The 14,737-nt window shown below is 41.1% G+C and overlaps 1 protein-coding gene across 1 annotated transcript in view; it reads left to right on the forward strand.

Annotated features, from left to right (window-relative positions):
• Positions 1-230: 230 nt before the first annotated feature.
• Positions 231-14,737, forward strand: part of znf1035 (zinc finger protein 1035) — a 57,686-nt gene continuing 43,179 nt past the window's right edge. Inside the window, exon 1 of the mRNA XM_056286916.1 lies at positions 231-537. The gene's annotated coding sequence lies outside the window, so the exon portion shown is untranslated. The remainder of the gene's footprint in view (positions 538-14,737) is intronic.

A 14,737-nucleotide genomic window follows, 5' to 3' on the forward strand; every position in this document is an offset into this window, starting at 1 on the left:
GTTCATCCACCCAGGCAGGCAAATGAGCAAGGCTATACATATACTAATTGGCTGCCTGGGCAATGGTTTTGTGGCATTTCCATACAAATAGTTTACAACTGAAGCTGCACATGCCCCGTCTGGAGCCTGGACGAGGGGTTTACTGATAAATCTGTCGGCGCAAGCAGTGCAGTTGGGCAGCCATTGCACAAGGCAGACCAGCAGCGGCAGCAGAAGGCAGGCAACCGCGGCGCGGTCGTCGCCCGGAAGGAGTCGTGATGCGGATCCGTCAGAAACGGGTCATGACGCCAGCCACACTATGTGGAGGGGCGGGTTCTTCCAGTGTCCTCGTATCTCGTTATTGGTTGTAAAGGTACCATTGTGTAATGCACATCAAGAATCGGGCACATTGTCTGAAAATGCGCAAAACGGATTACTCAATTTCAGGTCGCAAAAGTATTTATCGTTAACGGCGTGTTTACGATAAACCCAGTCGAGTGTGCTCGGACTGACCGTGAGCCACGGAAGTAAAGGAAAGCTTGGAGCACCAGTCATCTGGTAAGTGGTCCTGTTGAAGCGAGTCCGTCTTCCGAGAAGCCATTATTTGTCGATGTTCGCTAGCCACCAGCTAGCCACACAGCTAACTAGCCCTTTCAACGATGTCAAGCTAACTCAGTAAGCTAACTCGTTTCATATCATCGGAGACTCCCTCGACGGTATGAAACGAGTGCAACGCCTGTAACGTATTCGGTTTACAACTGATTAAAGTCATAAATAATAACATCTGTGTTAAATGGGTGAGCACCGTGTGCTCTTGGTGGGATCACGACAACTTTGTCATCCAGCCTCCACTCCTATTACCAGGCAGCGAGAGGTCTCGATAGCATACTGTAAACGATGCTAAATGTGCACCATAATGCATCCAGGTAAGCCAGCTAACGCAGTGTTTTTTGTCGCCTATGTTGGGATCACCAATTCGGAGGCAGAATGGGGGAAGCGACTGTTCCGAGTTAATCTCCAGAACAATGCTGCTGGAGTTTTTAACTGGACCGCCTATATGATTGTTCATGCAGGCAGCACACTTGCACTGTAGTCCACTCCCCCACCAAAGTTCCTGCAAAGTAGGGGTAGTAATTATACATTTTATTTGACACATTAATATTAGGTGCTTAATAACCAAACGGGAAAAACGGTGAAAAGTTTAATCAGTGTTCCAGCAAGAAGTACGAGAAGTAGAATAACTGATGCTCTTGAACGATTTATCACAATTTATGAAGTTGTCAGTAATCTACTTTTCCAGACATTAGAGTGAAATGAGTGCGCCGTGACTATATCGAAGCCAATGGTATGTGTAGCCTATATAAGGGAAACCTTGGTTGTGGAATTTTACTTTTGTGTTCAGTTGTGTTTTGAAAAGTAGTATATACTTTGAAATATTTTCATCTTGCACTTGCAAAATTACTTCTTTTTTGGTTTGTTTGTTTGTTTATTAGCATTCACATCGGAGCCTGCAGTGCATTCAAACTAGATTTCAAGGTTGCCCTCCAGGTAGTTTGTCTGGATGGTTCAAATACACCATGGTCATGGTTTCAGAATCAGAATCATGTTTATTGGCCATGTAGGTGTGTACTACATGGGATGTGACTCCGGTTTCGTGGCTCTATGTGTACTTAACATAGAATAACAACACTACAACACAACAATCTTCAGATATATACACAAGGATTGACTATATACAGATGAAATAAGAGGTGATCAAGTGCAATGGTGCAGAGAATGGATCAGAGATGCTGAAATTGATGTTAGCAGGTTAATAACATACATGTCTGAGGTAGATGGACAGATAGATTGACATGATATCAACATGATTTCACAAACATATCTACAAGAATTATGTAAACATGCCTCTAAGGCTGTCTAAGGTTATCTGAATCTGAAACTAGAAATGCACATGTTCTTGTAGCTTTTAATAGTACTGTTATATATATAACAATTGTTTTAGCCAATTAACACTTGCACCTCTATGTTTTGTCTGATTTGGAATTAGGTTTGGTCAGCTAGTAAATTATCTTGGTTGTCTCATTTCTGATGAACAGTGAGATGCATGTGATATTGACATTTACTAGGCTATTATTGATGCACAACAATGCAATGCAAGAATAGATGTCATTAGCAAAACAGTTTGCTAGTGTGAATGTTTTTCTAACCTGCCAGAATCCGCAAACAGGTTTTAAAATAAAACCTGCAACACTACAAACTAAGTTGGGATCTGTAGGAGAACCAAATTAAGAAATAATTGATACTGCTATCAGACCCATCTCATATATTGATCACATTGATCTTTGATGAAATTTAATCTGACATCACTTTGATTGGAAGCAATTCCAAAAAAGCAGGACTGTCTAAAACGTGGAAGCACCCAAGGCAACAACATAGCTGAGATACATTGCAGGAAATTTGTAAGGAATAGTGGTGAATAGTGGTGGTAGGTGGGTTGAGTAGGGAGTTTTTGTGTTTTCAAATGAATCAAGTCAATATCAAATTGGATTTTTCAATGAATGCCCCCCCCTCACTCACACACACACATGCACACACACACACACACACACACACACACAGACTCCAAAAATATCAAAGTTATCTCATTAATAAATATCACCTCATACTACTCACTTGCCGCAGGCAATTGGGCGATCATTCTTGAACGGTAAGTAAGATTTATGACTTTTCTGTGCTTACATTGTTGTTTGTTGTTACTGTGTTGCATCTCAACTAGCTTGGGTCAGTCTTAAAAGGTCCACACTTAAAATGGGTCTACATTTTTGAAATTCTTCTCAACAACAGGGAAGCTACACTGATTCTTGTGAATTCTCAGTTTGAGACTCAAAAACTGAGATTAGGTCTGTTTAGTATTTTGCAGTATCTCTAATTTTACTAAATGATTTTGGGTCTCCCATTGATTCCAAGACAGTTTTATTGTTTCAAGTTGGATCATAATAGCTGCTAGCTGATGCAGGCAAAATGTTGCAGAAACACTTAACATAGTTGTGTAATCAGTGTAGTACTACGTAAAATGCATTGTTTCCAAGATATCTAGACAGAAGAAGAATTGCCTAAAGTGGTCTCTCTATCCATCCTGTTTGATGGTTAATCAAATAAATTGGATTAGTTAGATTAACCAATTTTGGAATAACCCAACTTTTTTTTTCTCCGAGGGATTAGAAAACACTGTTTTCACATTGAGTGAGTCAGAAGTTTTCCATCCAAACTAGTGTTTTCAGATCCTCTGCTCTGAAAAGCCATAACAATAGAAAAACGCTTAAAGGGCATACTGGTGTTTTGGCAGGTTATTGCCCGTTTACTACAGCTCACATATACTTTACTCAATCATTTCCCAAAGTATACCAAAGTTTTGTTTTGTTTTTGTTTTTTTTCTGAATGCATTTTTCTGACCTTCCAGGGAGCCTTTGGGCTCCAAATCATTTCAGTATGGCATGAAAATCAACTTGCAGAGACTTGAAACTTGCTTGAGATAGTTAATTCATTCCAGTGAATATTTAGTTGCCTTTATTTTATTTATCTTTTTGTCACTTGCCTTATCATTGGGGGATAATGCAGTTGAAAGCCCCAGAAAACTTTTCAAATCAATCCTCACTTTCAACTGCCATCATCATGTGGTGACACTTGGACGAAAGATAAAGGCAACTAAATGTTCACTCTAATGGATTAATTAACTCAAGCAAGTAAGTTGATTTTCATATCGTACCGAAATGAAGGGAAATCAGTGGCTGCTTGGAAGGTAGAGAAAAATGCATTCAAAAAAAAAACTAAAACATTACAGTATGCTTTGGGACAAGGTTTGCAGTTATGTACTCATGGTCCAAAATTAACTTTTTGGCTTTACCTGCCAAGGTGGGTTGGTAGATGAAAACATTTAATGGCCAGACAGATTTTTTTTTTTAACCAGCCAAACAAAATAAATTGCTTTTTTACTATTGGAATTTGATTTTATTACTATTTAGTATGCCATCACCATGCAAGCACTTTGGTCAACGTTGGTGCCTTGAAATGTGCTGTATAAATCATTTTGACTTGACTTTACCGGAATGTACAACTATACTGAAACATGAAGTTAAATTACTTTATATTGACTATCTTATCACCACAGCATGCTTACAATTATATCATAAAAAAATTGCCAAATGAAAAAATAAATGTTGTGTCAAGATGAAGTTGGATAGAGTAAATACGTTGCACATCACATCAGTATGGCCATGGGATATGTAGAATTTACCCCATGTAGGCTCTTTATTCAGGTCCCAATGGGGGAGAATATGGGGGAAATAAAGCTGAATAATGGGAGCCCCCCCATCCATGTGACTTAAACCCCTTCACACACAGGTTCTTTGAAGGTTTGTTTTGCGTATTCTAGGTTGAATTGACTAAGGCTGCTTCAAAAAGTTTGGAGCAAAGTTCACAGAAGTCCGGACTATAGCTTACACTGTATTGGTTTAGTTCCTTTCATATTGACCAATGTTGTTAATTAATAATATTACGACCAATAATTGCCCTGTGATGGCCTGGCGGCCTGTCCAAGGTGTCTCCCCGCCTGCCACCCAATAACTGCTGGGATAGGCTCCAGCATCCCCGCGACCCAGAGAGCAGGATAAGCAGTTTGGATAATGGATGGATGGATCTTGGTCTCATATGCAATTCTCAATCAATATTATAGTAGTGACTGTGCAGTAATAATAGTAACACTAATTGTATACAGAAATATTATTTCTACTGTTCCAACACTAAAGTGTAACACATTTGAATTAATAAATTCAGTGGCATTCACCTTTTAAGTGCAAAAAGATCATTTATTAAGGAGTTTGAGAATATAACAATTATAGAGGAATTAACAATAACAAAGATAAATAACAGTAATAAGTTCAGCGTCATAGTTTATATTGATGTTTTTTGTTAATGTTTTTATTCTTTTATTCAGTCAGAGGCATGCGAATGCTTTCGTCACACTTAAGTTCGTTGACGTAAAATGCATCATTATGCATCACTTCGGTGCGCCAGCATGAGAATGTCGCCTCAGACACCAGATTTAAAACGCCAGTACACTGTGAAATACAGTGAGATGTACCTGGCGGTTATAGGCTTGATCATCATTGTGTGAAGTCTTTTGGCAAGAGCTTGAATGTCACAGACATTCGTTTATATGCAAAAGTCCTGCATTCTAGCTTTAAATCTCAGTGAACCCACTATTGTCAGATTTTTTATGTAAGCCTGTAAAGAGAAATCTAGTCTAGTTTAGAAGTGTGCAATATGATGATCTCGGAACATGAACAATAAAAATATCTTTGTTCTGCCGTCACAGAAATCAGAAATATTGTGCTGCTGTGTCAGAGTAGTTATGCTGACAACGCTGAGGTCAGCATTGTCCAGGCCAACCTTGAATCACACTCCGTTTTAGCTTGTGTTTCACAGTTTGGCACTTATTTGAATCTCGAGTCCTGCAGTGACTGTTGGTTTATGGGGCAGCAAACTTGCCTGGAAATACTGCTTTTACAGTATTCAAAATCAATTTCTGACATGATTGTCTTGTAGTTTACAATACAAAACATAGCTTATCCATGGTGGTCTGTAGTTTGAACGTTTCCTTACCAAAATAAGTTAAAGAAGATCGCGATTCCCTCATTGAAGTCCATTATAGGATCACCTATGTATGTGCAACTTTAAAATTATAGAAAAATGTTAGACATTCTTTGTTTTATGTTAGAAGTTGTGACTGAGTACTTGAAGATAAGTTAATTGGCTCCTGTCAAATTGTTGAATGTTCCTACTTTGCAGAATTGCACACTTGAGAAAACCTTCTTTTGATACTTGTGTGGGTTTGGGTAATTTTAACAGTGATTTCTTGGTTTTGTTTTAAACTCTTGACTGCTTGGAAAAGCTACCTAATTGACAATGACCAGTTCGCTGAACAAAGTAGCCCTCAAGTTATTTACCTTTTTAAACTGGTTTGGCTTTTAAACTGGCAAAGTATGTTTGAGATCGTACTTTTAGCTGAATGGTTAAGCCGTTTTTCACTTGTATTTTAGATACCTATATTTCTTAACTGGTGTGTGGTTTCTATTAGGGCTATGTATTTTTCAAGAATGGTGCAAATGGAGTACTTTGTAATTATCAGGCTTGTACCTTTCATTAACTTGAAAAATAGTCTTAGGAAAGCAACATGGAAAAAAAAACAAAAACATGATCCAAATCATGGATTGTGATACAGCCTAGAAAAATTACGTTGCTATTTCGGCCATTTCACCCATCCTTAGTCAATCAATCAATCAATCAAGTTGCATTTTTTATAGCGCTAGCTGCAACAGACACCCAAAGCGCTTTGCTATTAATTCACACACACACACACACACACGTCTTCATAATTCTAGTTTTGACTGTTGAAGTGATCAGGCAAAATTGTATAATTTGATCTGATTCTAAAATATCCTGTCATGCATTATCGCCGTCTTATGGCAAGATGACAATAATGTTTTATATATATTTAATACTAGTCGAGGTTGTTTTTTTTATGACTGCTGTGCATGAAGACGTCTGTGGTTTTGAGTTTTTATGAGGTATAAATCAACAGAGAAAATCATACCGTAGGGCTGCCCCCTAATATCTGAATATTCAGATACTTTGTTCAGGTAGTTGGTATGTGGACATAACATCAGTATTCAGATGTTGTATCCTGTGTTGTATGGCCATGTCTTGTAAGACTCACAGACAAGGACTCCGATTGGTTCGCTTACGTTGTCACGCTTACACATCTGGTACATTTGCGTAGAGTAGAACATTTTTCAACTTTCCATTGTTGCCTTGCTTGGTGTCACCCTATCACATTTGGTTGGTTTTGCTGATGTCTGTTCGTTTTGTTAGCTGCAGCTGGAAATAACTTTTCCTGTTACTTGAGTTGTTTTCGTAGTACTACATGTGACTGCCTGTTTAGAATCTCCGCCACTGTGTCGGCTGCAATAGTCTCATTCTGTTTGTTTCAGTACTCTGTTGTTTTTCATTGACATTTAAGTAGAAACAGTTTACAGAAGAACTTGACTCATTTTCATGTCATTTGTAATTGATGTGATATGGTGACTTGGCGTCATAAACAGGTTATCTTCAGAAGAGAATCTGGTTTCATTTCCAATTATGCATATAATTTTGACATCTGATGATGCATTCTGATATTGTATTGTGAACTCTTAAAAATACTTGACTGAAATGGCAGCAGGGACAAAATGGAAAGGGAAGATTTTGGCAAAGCAGTTATTGCCGTCCCTCATTTTAGGCTGTTCTGTTCCCATGTTTATTGTTTAGTAAAAGTTTGAACAACTATGCTGTTGTGATTTTGTTTTTCAGTCAGCACTGAAATATTGAAGGGATAATTCGGTTTCCAGGGTTTTTACTAGGGATGTCCCAATCCGATCCACGGCATCGGTATTGGGTCGATACTAATCCAGAATGCTGCATCGGATATCGGGGGGGGGGGTATGATCCGGTACCTATCTGATACAAACCATGGGGAAATCTAGCATAAACCATCGCCTTAATGCTTGTATATTATTTCTTCTTATTATTCTTCGTCTTCGTCTTTTTCTTAGCCTTTCTGGCTTTCTTCTTCATATTAGCACTTCCTGTGCCACGTACCTCCAGTTAAGCGGCGCAGTGTGTCAAGGGATAACACTAGTAGCCAATTAGCCGCATGTGTATGAGTGTTAACTACCTGTGGAATAGCCATGTCAGCGGTGTGGTTTCGTGGCTCACACACAGGGGATTCCATAACGGCAGTCATTGAGGAAATGCTGCATGAATGGAAGATACATTAATTAATTAATGGAAGATTTTCAGTAGTAATGCGGACATTTTACCGGACCATTGTGGCGAAGAAGGAGCTGAGCCAGGAGGCAAAGCTCTCAATTTACCAATCTTCGTTCCAATCCTCACCTATGGTCATGAGCTTTGGGTAGTGACCGAAAGGGTGAGATCGCGGGTACAAGATGCTGAAATTAGTTTCCTCCGTAGGTTGTCTGGGCTCAGCCTTAGAGATAGGGCGAGGAGCTCGGATATCCGGAGGGAGCTTGGAGTAGAGCCACTGCTCCTTCACATTGAAAGGAGCCAGTTGAGATGGTTCGGGCATCTGATTAAGATGTCTCCTGTGCACCTTCCTTTGGAGGTTTACCGGGCACGGCCAACTTGGAGGGGACCCCGGGGTAGACCCAGACCTCGCTGGAGGGACTACATGTCCAATCTGGCCTGGAAACGCCTTGGGATCCCCCAGGAGGAGCTGGAGGGCGTCACTGGGTAGAGGGACGTCTGGAGTGCCCTACTTAGCTTGCTGCCACCGTGACCCGACCCTGGAAAAGTGGCTGAAGATGAGATGAGAATGAACGATTAATAAAAAAATAAGTGCATTTATTTTCAAGGGATAATGCACAAAATATGAAGAAGGCTATGGATCAACTTGGCGTGGTGAGTTTAGGATGCTTTGCGTACACACTGCAGCTAATTGTGCATGAGGGACTGTTGTTGCAGTGTAAGTGACGCACTGGCCAATGGGAAAAAAGAGTAGGCCACTTCAAACACTCGGCCCTTGCCTATTCACGGTTAGAAGACATCAAAGTAGAGCTAAATATGCAGCCTAAGCGTCTGCCGCAGGACATCAAAACTAGATGGAACAGCACCCAGTACATGATTGAAAGCCTCATTGCACAGAAACAGGCACTGTCTGTGTATATGACTGAATACGACCTGCCTCCACACTAACAGCAAACCAGTGGGGCTTATTGGAGAAGGCGTCCATGTTTCTGGTACCTTTTGAGGAGATGACAGGGGAGGTGAGTGCCTCCTCTGCATCTGTAGCTGATGTCATCCCCATTGTTTGTGTCCTGAAACGTGTTCTCAGTTGGGAAAACGAGGCTGACCAGGGGATTAAGACAATGAAAAGTACCCTTCTTGACACAGTCAACAGATATTTTAAGACATGGAATCTGAGCCATTATACTCGGTATACTTGGTTGCAACTCTGCTGGATCCATGTTACAAGCATGTTACATCCTATCACAGAAAATGGTGGAAATCATAGGACTCGTGAAGCTCTGTCACCAGTAGTCTCCCCAAGAATGTCAACACCAAAAAGAAACAGGCCTACCACTTTGTCCAAGCTTGGAGCCAAACTCAAAGGCAAAAAAACAAGTCCTTGGAAATTAAAGATGAAAATGCTGAGGCTAAGAAAGCAAATAAAACAATGGAAATGAGAAAGGAAGTAACAAAAACAGGAACATGCCTACAACAGATGTCTGTTCATCCATTAATAGGAGACAACTGATGGGAAGTGTAATCAGAACCTTCTTTTCTTCATGATGATATATCCACAATTGTGAATGGGAAAGCAGTAGAGATCAGGCCAGTGGGCAGATGTTCCAGAGAAGGTTTCTCTGACACCATAGAGAACCTTCAAAAGTGTTTCCTGATGGAAAAACCCAGGCAATAAGTCCAAGAACGTTTCATCACTCAACTAAGTGACATCAGACTGAAGATGTCACTTAGTTGAGTATAGCATCCTGTCCTTAGACCTTCGCATCAGATAAGGAACTACTCTCTAAAAAAATAATTTAACAGGGAGAAAAAATAGGGAGAAACCTCAGGGAGAGCAATAGAGGGATTCCTCTCCCAAGACGGACAGGCATGCAATGAATGCTGTGTGTACAGAATAAAACACAATTTACAAAATACAACATTGAAAGTGTATAACATAATTATAAAGGATGTATAAAAAAAAAAAGAAGACTGTGATGAGTATGATGCCAAGCAGCATCCAGATGCCACCGGAACAGCCTAGGACCTGAGCCATGCAACCACCATCACCATGGAGACTTGGCAGGAGGGAAGATTACATATGAACAAAGGGGAGACTCGCATCACACCATTCACATACATGGGAGAAGAGACTGAAAAGACGTTAGTCACCCATCGAAGAGGGAGAAGGATACAGCATTGAAACAGCATAACAAAATTACAATGGGTTTAAAAGATATGAAAAGAATGTGATGAGGACGCCAAGCACTGTCCAGGTGGTGACCACCATCACCATGGAGACCTGGCAGGAGGACAGACTACACATGCATACAGGGGAGGCTCACATCACACCATTTAAGTACACGGGAGAAGAGACAGGAAAAGACATTGTTCACACAGGAGAGAGAGAAGGATAAAGACATCATTCAGAGAGAGAGAGAGAGCAAGATGCGAGAGAACAATTGCAGTAATCTATACTTTAATCTCATTGGCAGGACATTGGTTGGTAAATTCATTGGGATGGAAACCAAGCCACCATGCAATACAGGTTGTGAAGTACTCAATTTAAAGACAACTAATTGTAGATTAAGGCAAAAAGATGAATTTTAAATTTGGATTTGAAGGACTCAACAGACTGATTGTCTTATGGCAACAGGAAGGTTAATCCATAATAACGGGGACCTGATAGAAAAAGGCCCTGCTGCCTGCTGACTTCTTTTTAACTTTGGGTACACACTGCATTTTGAGAGTGGAGAGCCCAAGATGGAATATACGGTTTAAGGAGATCACGCAGGGTATGATGGGGCAAGCCAATTTAGGATTTTATAAGTCAGCAGAATCACCTTGAAGTCTGATCTAAGATGTATAAGAAGCCAATGAAGGGAGGCAAGAATTGGTATAATATGATCAAATTTTCTTGTTTTAGGTAAAATTCTAGCAGTAGCATTTTGAACCATCTGGACACTTTTGGTACTAACACATGGCAGACCTGAAAACAGAACATTACAGTAATCATGTATGGATGAAACATGGATGAAATGCATGCGTTAGTCTCTGCGTCAGCCATGGACAGGAAAGACGAATTTCAGCTATGTTATGTAAGTGAAAAAAGACAGTCTTGGTGATTTCTTTAATGTGCTTATCAAAGGAAAGGCTGGGATCAAATGTAACACCAAGATTTTTGGCTGCCACACTTTGTGAAATCAGAGTTGTCGAGGGTTACTGTTACTTGAAGAAATTGGTGTCTGTCTAGCAGAGCCAATGACCAGCATCTCAGTTTTATTTGAGTTTAAAAGCAGTAAATTTAATGACATCCAATTTTTCACAGCAGCCAAGCAGGCCTCTAAATTAGTCATTTGCATATAATCATTAGCCGTTATAGGCACATACAGCTGAGTATCATCTGTATAGCAATGGACATTTATTCCATGACTGCATATAATTTTGCCAAGAGGTGAAACATAAAGAAAGAAAAGTGGAGGGCTAAGAACTGAGCCCCGGGGTATGTTGTATTTAACATAGAAATAGTTGTTGTAATATTATTGTAGCAGATACACTGTGTTCTTCCAGATAAGTAGGACGTAAGCCAAGAGAGAGCTAGGCCAGGGACACCAAAATTACAATTTATTCTGTCTAATAGTATACAGTGATCAGTGGTGTCAAAGGCTGCACCAAGGTCCAGTAATAAAAGCACAGAGTTGGAATCAGAGTCCATAGCAAGTAGAAGATGATTGACCACTCTGGTTAGAGCAGTTTCAGTTGATTGATAGGCCCTGAAAGCTGATTGAAAAGGTTAATATAGTTTCCTTCTATATGGATCGAAAGTTGTTGATACACAACTCTCTAGTACTAGATTGATAGTTATTAAGAGACCCTGGGTCGAGGTTTAAGAGACCCTGGGTCAAGGTGCGGTTTCTTAAGTAGAGGTTTGATCACAGCTTACCATGCTTGATGGGACGGTGAATCTCCAAAGGTCAGATAAGGCCAGCTGCTCAGCATGGGAGGCCATAACCTTAGCAGAGCCAGAAACAACTGTGTGTTTGGTAGATTACCTATCAAGAGTAGCGTCCTGGACCATGTTAAAATCTCCCCCTATCATTAAAAAACTGTTGTCGGGACCTGGTAATGTAGGAAAGAATTTGAAAATAAATCGACTGTCTACCCAATTAGGTGCATATACGCGCGCAAGGACTACAGGAGTGTTTTGGATGAGATCTGATACAATTACATAGTGGCCATTGGGGTCAGCAGTAGAGCTGAGTAGTTCAAAAGCAATATTTTTCTGAATTAAAATGGCAGCACCCCTGGCTCTACCATTAAACTTAGAGTGGAATAAATGCTCAACCCATCCCCTTTTGAGCCTTGGAACCTCGGAGGTGCACAGGTGTGTCTCTTGAAGAAAAGCTATGTCAGCCTTCAAATGTAAGTGCGACATTATTCTGTTTAATTTATTGACCTTGTTTGCACCCTCGACATTCCAAGAGACAAACAGATGCTACCCTGAGTAATGTTTAAATCAGCCATTTTGGATGTGGGAGAAGTAATGTTCAGTATCTTGTTGTTGCAACCAAAGCCGTATAGTAGCTAAACACTCGTGAGGAAGAAGCAGAAAAAAGAGTAAATAACAAAAATAAAAAATATTGTGCCACCAGTCCCGCCCACCTCTCACCGGCCTCCCATCCACCCATCCACCCAAAGTGCCTTCCCAATTTAGGCACTTGAACCCAAAACCCCGTCACAACAAACGCTTGTGCAGGTAACGCAGTCATTCTGTGTCGTTAAACTAACAATAACTCCACTGAACAATTAACAAAAGTAGCTTGACTTTAAATGTAAACCCTGGTAGCGCCAGTAGACCCGCCCAACCAAGCCGGAGGTAACACGGGGATTCGAACCGGTGATCCCCATGTTGGTAGGCAACGGAATAGACCGCTACGCTACCTGGATGCCCCACCTTGGCTATTTCTAAAATGGCAATAGATGGAAAGCAAATCGCATAGTCAGTCGGGTTCTCCAGTGAGAAGAAGAATCATTAAAATATGTCCAATGTGGGGCATCCAGGTGGCTTGGCAGTCTATTCTGTTGTCTACCAACATGGGGATCTCCGGTTCGAATCCCCGTGTTACCGCCGGCTTGGTCGGGCGTCCCTACAGACACAATTGGCCGTGTCTGCGGGTGGGAAGCCGGATATGGGTATGTGTCCTGGTCACTGCACTAGTGCCTCCTCTGGTCGGTCGGGGCGCCTGTTTGGGGGGAGGGGAAACTGGGGGGAATAGCGTGATCCTCCCGCGTGCTACGTCCCCCTGATGAAACTCCTTACTGTCAGGTGAAAAGAAGCGGCTGGTGACTCCACATGTATCGGAGGAGGCATGTGGTAGTCTGCAGCTCTCCCCGGATCAGCAGAGGGGGTGGAGCAGCGACCAGGACAGCGTGGAAGAGTCGGGTAATTGGCCAAGTACAACTGGGGGAACAAAGGAGGGGAAAAAGCCACACACAAAAAAATTGTCCAATAAACATTGGACATTTTTTTCCCACAAACTAAATAAAAGCAGCCACTGAATGACTGGATAGAATTAAAAAAAAAAAAAAGTAAACCGAAAAGTGCTGCAACAGATTAACACCAGCGTCCCAAATTGTATAATACAGGGGTCCCCACAATTTTTTGACTCGTGAGCTACTATTAAAATGACCAGGTCAAAATGATCTACTCATATTAAAAAAAATAATAATAAAAATACTCAATACATGTTTTACATATATATGAACATTTATATGCAGTGTGTGTATTTATATACATGTTGTGTTACATATACAGTATTGCAATGGATTTGCATTTATATTGAACCTTACACAGGCAATCCACCAAGCATTTGCTACTACACTATGTTGAAATTGCATCACTGCATGAACCTTTACAGCTGTGTTAAATAGATTTGTGATCTCTTTCTCTCTATTCTGATGATGACCTGCACTGGAGGGCGTCAGACAGGGTTGCATAGTTCGGACAGTAGCTGCTGGTAGCCAGCCTCAAGCAGGCCTCCAAATGATCATCTGTCATGGTGGAACGGTATTTGGACTTGATAATCTTCATATGAGAAAAGGCTGACTCAAACCAATAAGTAGAGCCGAATAATGCCGTCAAGGAGGTTGCACATTTCCTCATGTTTGGGTACTTGTCCTCTGTAAGTAAGTTCCAAAACTCTCCATGCGCCCTGGACTTAAGCTGAATGTCAGCCTGTACTGTCAGCATCTCATCCTCCACTGCAGACGAGTTCAGGTGAAACAGTGTTGCCATTTTTGAGGCGAGGGAATCCACCTCTGTATCTTCCCCAACTGGGTAGCACATAAATGTAGTGATTGGCTCGAGCAAAGCAAAGTCTTGAAATCGTTTGTCAAAGTCTGACCGGACATTTTCAATCTGCTCTGTGTAGCGTGCACTGTCAAGTTGTGCACACGCCCTCCTTTGCCTCTCCAGCTCTGCTGCGAGGTTTCGGAAGTTTCCCAAATCACGGCGCTGCAACTTTGAGGACGGAAGTTGCATTTTCCATCTGAAAGCGTTAACTGAACTGATCATGTTTACCACGCTTTTTTGTCTTTTCCTTGCAGCTCTAAATTAAGCTCGTTCAACATGTTGGTTAAATCAGTTAAAAACGCCACGTCTAGCAGCCACTGATTGTCATTAAGTTGTTTGTGTTCCACATGTTTAGTGATAAGGAGAAACTCCTTAATCGCCGGACAGAGCTCTCGAAATCTCTGCAAGAATCTCCCTCTACTAAGCCATCTCACGTCAGTGTGTAGCAAGAGGTCAGAGTAGTTACAGTCGGCCTCTTCCAAATGTGTATGAAACAACCGTCTTTGAAGAGACCTCGCTCGAATAGAACAGACAATTTTGGTTGCCACATCCATGATCTCTTTC

Source organism: Lampris incognitus, chromosome 9 (genome assembly GCF_029633865.1).
Source record: "Lampris incognitus isolate fLamInc1 chromosome 9, fLamInc1.hap2, whole genome shotgun sequence".
NCBI classification, from domain to species: Eukaryota; Metazoa; Chordata; class Actinopteri; order Lampriformes; family Lampridae; genus Lampris; species Lampris incognitus.